The sequence below is a fragment of the Oryctolagus cuniculus genome, chromosome 12 (genome assembly GCF_051225735.1).
Source record: "Oryctolagus cuniculus isolate XC-2025 breed Fujian yellow rabbit chromosome 12, ASM5122573v1, whole genome shotgun sequence".
NCBI classification, from domain to species: Eukaryota; Metazoa; Chordata; class Mammalia; order Lagomorpha; family Leporidae; genus Oryctolagus; species Oryctolagus cuniculus.
The window spans coordinates 97,939,333-97,951,105 of record NC_142878.1 but is presented as its reverse complement, the minus strand read 5'-3'; the positions used below and the strand labels follow the sequence as shown (position 1 = coordinate 97,951,105).

At 51.2% G+C, this 11,773-nt stretch overlaps 1 protein-coding gene across 2 annotated transcripts in view; it reads left to right on the top strand.

Moving 5' to 3' along the window:
• The first annotated feature begins 7,265 nt into the window (after positions 1-7,265).
• Positions 7,266-11,773, top strand: part of LOC149123181 (uncharacterized) — a 92,150-nt gene continuing 87,642 nt past the window's right edge. For both annotated transcript variants that reach the window (XM_089310670.1, XM_089310669.1), the window contains exon 1: positions 7,266-7,792. The gene's annotated coding sequence lies outside the window, so the exon portion shown is untranslated. The remainder of the gene's footprint in view (positions 7,793-11,773) is intronic.

Genomic DNA, 11,773 nt, shown 5'->3' with positions numbered 1-11,773 from the left:
TTTCACCTTCAAATTCTCTGAGAAAAGGGACTTACCCTCTGACACTCAAACTCTCTCTGATACACACAATAGTAGGAACTCAATAAATGTTCACTGAGCAAAAGACTCATCCATTGCTATAACAACAGCCCCTTGCTAACTGGACAGTGGTGCAGAAGGAACAAGCATTTCCTCTGACATATCACATGGCTGACATTTCATAGGGACCTGCCTGGCATCTTGAGCCTTCCATATCAATGTGATGCAAAAGAAGTGTTGGGAGGGGACCTCCTTTGCTCAAGGCACAATGCAGCCTGTATTTCTTGAGCTTCTACAGGTCAAACCTGCATGCCCTCATGTAACAATTATCCCTGGGAGCCAGCGAGCCAGGAACCCTATTGGTGCCAAGGTTGAAAGCTGAAGGCTTACAGATTGCTTGTAAGCAACTCCCCACGTCTTAGGGAAAGCTGACCCAGGTACTCAAGTCACAACCAGGTGAGGCAAGAAAACTAAGTGCTCCAAGATAAAAGGCGAAAACATTGTCCCGAGTCCTGCATCATGAATGAAATGGACAAGCTCTCAGGTTAAGAAATCTGCAACAGATCACGAGCAACAAGAAGATATATAGAGCTTGTTCCCATCACAAAACATTCTGGCCAGTGTTGAGCTCTGCACCCTTGAAGCATACAGCATACCCCTCAGCTCCTCATTCGTAGAGGAGGAACCAACAAGGGGACTTGAAATTTGTGGGAAAATAGAATTACAAGGTAAGCTTGTGTTGGTACAAAACTTTTTTGAAATTCACGCATAGCTTTTTTCATGACTCACATTTTCCGTGGACTTTTTCAAGACCCCTTATTAAGAATCGTGGTGGGGAAGTGACTGGCCACGGTCCCACAGCAGGAGGTAGCTGAGCCAGGACCCCCTTCGTCAGTTCCTTACTGCTGGGTTTGTCTGTGGAGCTGGTGTGAGGCACGACTCTCGGTACTAAATATCAGACTCCCAACTGCTGACTCAACTGGCCGAGGGTCCCTGCTTCTAAAGCTCCCCGTGTGATACTAAGGAGAACCACACGTCTTTCCATCCTGTGTTTTTGATGATTTGACATTGGCAGGTTTTGTGCAAGACCGGGCTCTGTAGACCATCAGGAGTCTGGATCACAACACTGATGGTACCCCCTTCCTCTTCCCTTCAAACAGTGGGCTTCCCTGTCATCTGGTAGACACAGTGGATGATTTAATACATCATTTGGCTCCTGGCACTCTCTCACTCAAATCACCACCATGTTCTGCTGAGGCCAAAGTCCTTATTGTGGCCTGGAAAGCATTCCTCCCGGGGACTTGTGGTCTTCAACCTCTTGCTTGCTCTCTCCTACCACCTCCTGCTGCTCCTGGAACCTTCTAGAAAAGGCTCAATTTTCAGTGCTATTTCCTCTGCCTGGAACAACCCCACCTGCCACTGATCTGCCCTGTGGCTCAACCCCATGCCTCACCCAGTGCAGATAACCTGCCTGCCTTGTTCAAGCGTTTTCCCCCATCACCCATACTTCCCTTGACTGTCATGTATTTATTAGGTGTACTTCTTTGTCTCTCCCCAGCCTGGGAGCTTTGTTTGCTTCATTGATAGAGTCTAAGGAGCTGAAAAAGCCTGGTAAGAGTAGGTATTATAATAAATATTTGTGGGGGCTGGCACTGGGGCACAGTGGGTTAAGCTGCCTTCCACTTACAACATCTGTCTTCCCTATCCCCCTTTCAGAGTGCCAGCAGCTCTGCTTATGATCTGGCTCCCTGCTAATGTGCCTGGGAAGGCAGTGGGTGATGGCCCAAGTGCTTGAGTCCTTGCCACCCACATGGAAGACTCTGAAGGAGTCCTGGGCTCCTGGCTTCAGCCTGGCCCAGATTTGACCGTTGCAGTCATTGGGCAAGTAAACCAGCAGGTGGAATCAATTTCTCTCTGTGTGTCTCTCCAATTTTAAAATAAATAAATACTTGTGGAATTAATTTGCAAGAAAGGGTTTGTTGATCAAAATACCCTCAATCGAAAGGGAGTTTGTGAGCAACTTGGCTGGACCTATGTGGTCCTTGTCATGCTGCAGATATTCAGCGCCTGCAGAGATCCATGGTGAGGACAAAGGGCATTGGTAACTGTGGGCCCCCTGCACCAGAGGATGGTTAAGGGGAGGTCTTCCAGCGGGAACCCTGGGAACAGCCAAGTGAAGGTTGCTTCTGCCCTTGGTGAGGTGGTGACGGACAAATACACACAGAGGCCATGCGGCACCCAGGGATGTGAAGGATTCTGGGAGAAAGGCATCATTATTTTGGTAAGGGTGGATGACAGGTCTTTTAGGGAGTAAACCATGGTCCAGAGGAAACATACAGAAATCATATTTTAGATGTTCAAAGAGCCCTGACAAATTCTTGCACCCGAACCCATTTTTAAAGCTTTAGTTGGCATGGTGTGGGGCAGACATCGTGGGCTGATGAAGTGGACGAGAAAATGCCGCAGATGCAGGGAGAACAGGAAGAAAGGGGCAGCTCTGGAAGGAGCGGCCTCGGTTTGGGAACCCCGGCCAGGAACCCCAGAAATGGTCCCTCATAAGAATTTTGCAAATGATCCAGAAGAAAGTATATCCAGCAGAGTCTGCAACTGAACACGTGACCTTGCACCTTCCTGGCTGGTGGGACGCCAGTGCAGTGGAGACAGATGGTGCAGGTCATCAGGGCTGAGCATGTGGTGGGGAAGCAGCCAACGAGCTTCACTGGGGAAACTCTGGACATACATACATACAAGGAAAAATGGGCTGGAGACGTCAGCATGACCCAAGGGAAGGTCAGAAGAGGCACGGGCACTCCCACTGGACCACCTCAGCCAGGTTAACAGTGGATGCCGGACCCTTCCGGAAATGGGCATTGGTCATTAAGGGATGGAGTGCATTTTCCCACTGCTTTTTGAAGTTGGGAAATGGCTGCCATTCTCTCCCTATCTCCTGTCCTGAGGATGCGTCTTAACTTCCCCCATCCCACTTCACAACTTTGGGCTTTCAATTGTGTCTTCCCCCACCACCTTGTGAGCCCCCAGCACCCCTTCTTCTCTATCTTCCCCAACCACACTCACCCCTCACTGCCCTGAGCTCCCTGCTCAGATCTCTGTGGAATGCTTTAATATTTGCAAGAGGTGTCTTTCATGCGGGCACTCACGATTAATGGGATGCATGATTGGATCAAGTCTGTGTGTTTCAAGACAGACACAGGGAGATGGAAAGATGCCAAGTCAGCCAGGGGAGGGAGGCACCATGGCCAGAAAGCTGGGCTCCTCAGTCTGGAATGAGGACCAGTGAAACAGGCAAAGGAGCACATGGAAATCCTTGAAAGTGGAGAGGTGAACAGGACCTGGCTCACCGAATCAGAACACTGGAAAGACGAAGGTGCCAATGGTGTTTAAAAAGTCCTTTCAAGCGAATGGAAGCCTCCTTGAATCTTTCTGAGTATGAAGCATGATATTCTTAAAAATCAGCTGTTTGGGTAAGATTTACATATTGTTAAATACACCTGTGGGGAGTACAGTTCCATGAGCCTTGACAAATGTATACATCCGTGTAGCCAACATCATTATTAAGATGTAGACCATGTCCATCAACCCATGAAAGTTCCTTCATGCCCCTCTAAAGTTAATCACTCTGACCCAATTCCTTGAGGAGCCACTGACTTGCATTTAAGCGAATTTTTTTGTGAAGCACACATACACACACACAGATGCACACACACACACAGACAATAGATAAATATAGAGAGAGTTCCTATCTGTTTTTCGCTGTTGAAGTGCCCACATGGACAGACTGGGCCAAGCCAAAGCCAGGAACTGGGAGTGCAATCCAGGCCTCTCAAGGGAGAGGCAGGAACCCAATTACTTGAGCCACCACTGCTGCCAATGTCTCCATTAGTAGCAAGCTGGAGTCAGGAGTTAGAACCCAGAATCCAGCAGTCACTCCAATCTGGGATTCAGGCATCCCAACCACAGGCCAACAGCTGCTACGCAGTGGTCTGCTTTTCATCACTACGGATTAACTTGCTCCTCCAGCACTGGTACCCAATTTTCATATCTGGCTTTTTTGTTTGTTTGGTTTTTGAGCTTCATTCCTGGTGCTGTACATATCAGTAGCTACATCTATTTCATTACTGTATATTACCTCATTTTGGACCATGGTACAATTTGTTTATTCATTTATCTATTATTATCTACTATTCCAGTTGTTTCAAGTTTGGGTCTATTATGAATAAAACTACTGTGGACATTTGTGTACAAGTCTTTTTCATGGATAAGACACAGTACTGATAAGTAAAATTAAAAAATCTCAGAGCTAGACAGAACAGAAAAGAGGGATCCTAATGTGCTGAGTTCAGTCTTCTGCCTCGAGCCCTGTGCTTTCGCCCCTCCACCACAGTCCTGAGAACTGGATGTTTGGTCTCTGTTTGCCCCCTGCTAGGGAACTCACTGCCTTTTTTTTTTTTTTTTTGACAGGCAGAGTGGACAGTGAGAGAAAGAGAAACAGATAGAAAGGTCTTCCTTCTGTTGGTTCACCCTGCAATGGCCGCTGTGGCCAGCATGCTGTGCTGATCCGAAGCCAGGAGCCAGGTGCTTCTCCTGGTCTCCCATGTGGGTGTAGGGCCCAAGCACTTGGGCCATCCTCCACTGCCCTCCCTGGCCACAGCAGAGAGCTGGACTGGAAGAGCAGCAACCGGGACATAATCCGGTGCCCCAACCGGGACTAGAACCCGGTGTGCCGGCACCACAGGTGGAGGATTAGCCTATTGAGCCTCGGCACCGGCCTAAGCCATGGCACCAGTTTCACTGCCTTTCAGAGCTGCTTATCAGAGAATCCTTCAATTGCTAGAAAGTTCTCCCTGACACTGAATTGCAAATGGCTGCTGGATAGGGCCCTGGTGTGGTGCTGCAGTGAAGCCTGGTAACAGCCACACAGCCGGGTATTTTACAAAGGCCCCCAGAGTGACTTCCGGTCTTCCCTGTTTCAGTCACCATACCCTTTGTTCTGCCATCCATTCCACTTGACACTAAGCAGGGCTTAGTGTCGTTCCCCCACGAAGACGGGGAGCGACAGGTCCCTGCTGCCAGGATGGAGTTCCTGGCTCTTGGCTTTAGCCTGGCCCAGCCCTGGCTATTGCAGCCACTGGGAGAGTGACCCAATGGATGCAGGTGCTTGCTCTCTCTCTGTCCTTCTGCATTTCCAATAAATCTTTTTTTTTTTTAAATTGAGTTAGAGATTAATTGGCCTTTTGGACAGAAGTAGTCTCTTTTTTTTTTAAAAGAAGGAACAGCTGTCATGTAAGCTGCCCCTCCCCCTATAATGACCTAATGAATCTGGAAGCAGCAACACAGTCTGAGGACGGGGCTCAGGAGAGGTGGATTCTGGTCCTGGCTCTAACACAGTTGTTTTGCATCTATTAAACTTTCTTGGCTCAACTTCTTCAACTGCAGAACGGAGATGATAATAGAGCCTTGCCTCCGCGGGAAGATTTCGAATTAGAATTTCCCAGAGGGGTCTCTGGACTTTCTCTAGGAGCAGTGACGTCATCCATCTCTTACAACCGCCCCTGCACCGCCTGGGCTTTCCAATCTCCAAGCAAGTTTCCACAAAGCTTTCGGCGAACTGCAGAATACATCACAGCAAACAAGGCTCCGGGCAATTCTGCAGGGTCCTGAAGCCAAGAAGTAGCCCGAGCTCTGCTCATGCAGGCACTGTACGGCTGGGGATATGGGCTCCAGCTCTGATTCGAAAGCACACTCAAGAACGTAGGGCTGCTGACCAAACACAACCAGTGGCTCTAGCAAGGCCACACCGGCACGAGGGAGGGGATGGAAAAGAAGCATTTATGGAGTGTGTTAGCTCCCTTTCCTGCAACAACCCCGGGAGATGGGGAGTGTCCTTCACTCTGGGCAGCAATGGAGTCAACAATTGTCCGAAGGTCACAAGTAGGAAGACCTCAAAGCCCGATCTGCTCCAGGGGTGTAGCCCAAACCTCAGTCTCACAGCAAAGCAGAGGTGCTCAGAGCAATGGAGACTGGGCAGTGGGGGAAGGGGACCTGCTGACTTTGCGCAGGTCATGTCACTTGGTTAAGGCTGAGGTTTCTCCTGCCAGCACTTCTCACATACAGGCAGTGAGAAGGTGCCACTGCCCAGGGCTGGCCCAGAGAGCCCACTGAGAGCCTCCCTAGGCTCTCAGCCAACCTAGCAAGTTTGCAGCAGCTCAGGGCTGCCTGCAATACCGACAAACAAACGACAGCCCACCCGTGCCCCTGTCTCATCTGAGGACAGCAAGGCGGGAAGACAGCCCGTTTCGAAGCTCCACGATGTTGTCAGAGAACAGAGCATCCATCTCTGCCTGCCTTTTTTTGGTGTGTGTGTGTGTGTGTCCCTTCTAGCGTCTGCCTCCTCCACATGGCAGCTGCCCCAGGTCTCGGTTGCCCCATGCTGGCCAGCACCCACAGGTGCTCTGCAGGCTCCGACTCCTTGGCCTGCTGCTCCCCACTCTCCCGCCTGGGGTCCAGATGCGGACCCCAGCAGACGCGGCTGTCTCTCGGGGCGCACACCCGGGCCCCTGGCCCTTCCCCACTGGGTGATCTCACCCGATCACCATCACGTGCCCCTGGGCTCCTCCTGGCTGACTCCCAGCAGCAGCAGGCTGGGTGTCACCTTCCAGCCCTCCTCCCGCCACGCGCGGGCCTCTAAGCTCCGGAGCGCTTACTTCATCCCATAAACTCAGCTAATGCTTACCACATACTCCCCGGGCGGCCGGGAGAAACCCCTCCCTTGACAGACCCTTACTCCAGACCCGGGAGCGGCGGAGGCGGCCTGTGCTGCCGGCCCCCAGGACAAACATGACCTTGGACGCCTCTACGAAGCCATGTCCACTCCTCTGAGCAGGCGGCGGCTTTGAACCAAACGGTGCCTTTTGTCCCTAGCGTTTAGGAAACCGATGGCGCCCGTTTCTCGTTCGCAATTATGGCAACTTGGCGCGGAACCCCCACGCCCCCTTCCACTGCGCCCCAAGCGCAGAGCCCCGGGCGGGGAGCAGGGCGGCTCCCAGGGCACTTGGAGCGGCGCTGCCGGCGCGGGAAGTTGCCCGAGTCCAGCGCCGCTGCCGGCGCGAAATTGCAGGCGGGCGGGCGCGTCGAGTTTGAAAACGAGCGAGGGCCGTGGGGGCGGGCCCCGGGAGCGGAGCCGCCTCCCTCGGCCAATCAGCGGGGGCGGCGCGTGCGGCCGGGCTGTGAATGGGGAGCGGCGGCCGCGGCGGAGGGCGAGAGCCGGCGCGCGGGCGGGCGCACTTTCTCCTCAGCGCCGGGTGACAGCGCGGCGGTCGCCCGGAAGGGCTCCGGGCGTCGCGACGAGAACTGCCCCCGCTGACGACTTCTCCTCCGCCTCGCTCGACCCCTGCCGCGCCCCTCACGCGGGCACCCGGGACGCCGCCCCTCAGCGCCGGGCACCGCGTCCACCCGGGGCCGTCCCAGCCGTCCGGTGCGGCGTGGCGCTCCGGATGGCAGCTCCTCGGTATGGTCCGCGGTGCCCGGCCCTCGGTGACCGCCGGCGGCCCGCCGCTCCCTGAGTGCGCTGGGTCCTTGCCGGGCCCCTGCCTCGACCGCGAGCGCCCGGGACCCCTTGCGGCGCCAGGCATTGCCGGCGAGGACGCGGCGCGCGCAGGGCAGCGCGGCGGACGGCAGGCGGCAAAGTTCAGCCCGGGCCGCGGGCGGTGGGCGCTGCTGCTGCTCCAGCTGCACTTGCTGCGGGCGCTGGCTCAAGGTAGGCGCGGGCCGGGGCCGGGAGTGGGCTCTGGGGAGATGGGCGCCAGTCGGGGTCCTGGGCGCCGCCCCGGGGGCGGGCTCCGGAGGTCGGGCGCCGCTTCGGGGTGCAGCGCGGCGAACTTTGCGAGCGCGGGTGCGCGGTGTCCCCTGCCCCCCGAGCCGCCGGGCCAGGACTGCGGCGCGCGGGGTGCCCGCTAGACCCACCCGGGGCGGGGGAGGGGCAGGTGAGCTCCTCGAAGCCCACCCTGCGAACGAAAGCCTTTGAAGGGGAGCCCCAGGCACCCGCTCCTGGAGAGGCTGCCCGAGTCCGACCCAGCGCGCCGAGCTGGAGCCGCTGGACGGGTGTCGCTCTTTGCCCCGCGGAGTCTGGGCGGCGGTGCGGGGCTCGCCCCCGCGGACCCCCAGCGTCAGATGCAGCCGCGCCAGCTGCTGGGCGCCCCCCTCCCGGGCAACCCCGGCCTCCCGCTGCTGCGGTTGCCCCGAGCCCGACCCCTAGGTGGGAGTGTGCGGTCGGTGGAGCAAAACTTTCCGTGCCCACAGCTGTGCGGCTTGGCTTTGTTTCCCTCGCTCTGTGGGCCTCGGTTTGGAACATTCCAGTGGTGATCGCTGAAATAGGAAGCGGCGATCTGCAGATTCCAGACGACCTCTGGCACGGCGAGGGGGAATCTCCGTGAAAGGAGCTGTCCCCGGCCGGCCGGAGCCCTTCGCCTGCCCCTCAGCACCCTTTCCGCTGCAGTTCGCTGGTCTTAAAAGAGGGGGTGGGGGAGAAACAGCCGCTTACATACCACCCTTTTCGGATGAGGTCTGTAGGTTAGCCAGGCTCTTCTGCTGTTGGCAGCGCTAGTCAAATTAACTTTGGGCTGTGTTCATTAGCTGTATCCTGGAAAACCATCTCGGTGAGGAACTGGGTACTCGGAGGTTGACTGACGTGGGACAGCCTTGAACTCCAGTTAGCTGTGTTCTGCGTCACGTGCAGATGATTTAGCTTACTGCACAGGAAAGGATTCAAACGCACCAGCATGTTGACGGTCTGAATTGAAAGCCCGCATGCCACAGTTTAGAAACTAACTCAAAATTTTTAAACTGCTTATCTAATAGTATCTGAATGGTGCCTCCCCCAGGAGTTCATAAATGGGTTCCGTGAGGTCTTACTGTGTGAAAACAAATCGTCCTGCTTATGCTCAATTTAACTCCAGCATTAGTTGTACAGTTTTCATTTTTATTTGTGCTTCTTGCTTAATATCTTAGTCTGGAAGCAAGGCGTCTGTTAAGTCATTTTGTAAAATGGGATCTGGATTGCCAGAGAAGCCAGGTTTAACTGAAGAAATTGAAATCACTTGATTTGACCTTTAGAATAGAAATGGTGTTTTATTATTGAGTTTCTTTTTTTTAACTTTTATTTAATGAATATAAATTTCCAAAGGAGAATATGGATTACAATGGCTTCCCCCCCATAATGTCCCTCCAACCCGCAACCCTCCCCTTATCCACTCCCTCTCCCCTTCCATTCACATCAAGATTCATTTTCAATTCTCTTTATATACAGAAGATCAGTTTAGCATACATTAAGATTTCAACAGTTTGCTCCCACACAGAAACATAAAGTGAAAAATACTAGTTTGCTCCCACACAGAAACATAAAGTGAAAAATACTGTTTGAGTGCTAGTTATAGCATTAAATCTCAATGTACAGCACACTAAGGACAAAGATCCTACATGAGGAGTAAGTGCACAGTGACTCCTGTTGTTGACTTAACCAATTGACACTCTTGTTTATGGCATCAGTAATCTCCCTATGCTCCAGTCATGAGTTTCCAAGGCTATGGAAGCCTTTTGAGTTTCTTTAAACTCAAAAAAAAAAACTTAAAAAAAAAGTGACTTGCACTTTACAGTAAGATATTTGCATTTACGTGTTTGAAGATGTGCACAGATTGAAACAGTGGGGAAAATCAGTGGCTTTGTTTTGAAGTTTATTACATGGATGTAAAGTTTTGGTCATTGGCACTCTGAAGGCTGTTTGAAGTATTTTTACAGATGAGAAATGAATGAAAATACATTAATTAAAATACTAAGGCAACTGCCAAACTTTCTTAGGGAGGAATAGTTTATTCCTTGTCGGTAAAAACATTGGTATCTGTTTTACATTTATATGGTTTGTAAAAGTGTACAGATCTTTTAGTGTAGAATTTCAAATAGATTGTCACAAATTTTAAATTCATTGACAGGTTTCTGTTCTCTGTGAAATGTGTAATATATCCATCATTTTTTATATCATTGAAAATTCATATTACAGAGGAGATGTCACCGTTTGACAAAAGCTCATGTATCTTGAAAATGAAAATTCTGGTGCTGCTATAGCGATTTCTGATGGGATGATGAGCTGGTCATATGCAAGGAGTGTGATCTCTTGAATCTTATCAGATACAATGTAATATTCTAAATGGGGTAGTTACCAGTAAGTTGCAACTGGTCATAAGCACCATGTTGTTACTATGTAGCGAGGTGAAGCTATTGGGTAGGCTTGGTCATATCATCCTGGAAGAGAATAAATGCATCATTTATCAGTATAAGTTACAAATAATCAGCAGAAGTTACAAAAGAAGATATTGTTGACCCTGGAGGCAGTTCAGATCTTACAGAAAACAAAACAAAACAAAACAAAAAAAACACCTTTTTAATGTTCTGGAGTAACTCTGTTCTACATGGTAACAAAGAGTTGCACACTGATTATTGGTGATTATTTAATTGCTTTTGACTTTTCTAGATACCTAAAAAGCCAAATCTTTAATTCTGAAAGGCAGGTGGCAATACACACTTTGTTTATACTTTCTGCTGAGAAGCCAGATAGGAGTGGCTTGGGAGAAGGATGGATCCTAAGTATCACATGTGGTCAGTGGTGCCTTTAGCTTGACTGCTGATGTATTGGTTCTGGTGGTTTTCAGGACACATCATCAGTCCCAGAGGGATAGGAGTGCTCTTGTCAGTTACCGTCCCTGGTTGTTCATAGCATGCAGTTTCTCCCTGCAGTTGTTTCCAGTCTCTTAGGCCAGTGGCTCTCAAACTTTGAGCACACACTCTCCCCCACCCACCGGCTCCCTGGAGGATTGGTAAAACTTTAAGGGACCACCTCCTTCTGTGCTAACTTGAGCTGCAGCTTGCTTTCTGTGGGATTGTGACATACACTTGAGTTTCAGAACCACTGATGTATACTGCTTTGTTTTTCCTCACTCCAGTCTGCTGATTTCCCCAGAACTCTCTAAGCTGGTGTTTCTCAAACATGGGTGCACATTGGAAGCACTTGGGAGCTTTCAGTGTTGCGCCTCCATCTGTCTTCCAGACTTTGTTGAATGGATTTGAGGTTTGACCTGGGTGGAGAGAGCCAGGCTCTCCAGCTGATTAGAATGTGTAGCCAAGTTTAAGAACCGCAGCGCTTAGCCTTTAAGTGAGATCACAGGATTCAGTTTTCCTTCAGACATTGTCCTAGGTGTCCAGTCATCCCCCAAGTCATTCCGGCAGCTTATGGACCTTAAACCTGTCTTGACTAACGCCTGTCCCAGGTTCATGATCTCTCTGAGCTACTTGCTTTTAAGCTGCGAGTTCTGTTTATTCCTGTGCAGACTGCTGAGCTCCTACTTGGGTGCTCATCTGGAGCATGCATCATAATCACCGGTGAAATCTTAAAAATAATTGAAAATTTGAGCTCCACTTGAGGTCTGTTGACTCTCAGAATTGGGCATTGTTTAGAAGTTTGACAAGTGATTCTTGTCTCTCTTGTTACATTTTTATTCTTGTGATGGTTGATCTCATAATCTCTGGGTTCTCTGCCACCCTAGCATGCTTTCCTGTGGCCTGGCTCACTTGTGTTAAGTCAGTTCCCAGCCCTGGGTGGTCTCCTAATTAGGCTTTTCTGTCAGTTGTTTGCTGGGGAAATTACAGCACAGTGTTGATCGAGGTCACTGCAAGTCTGCTTTCCTTTGAG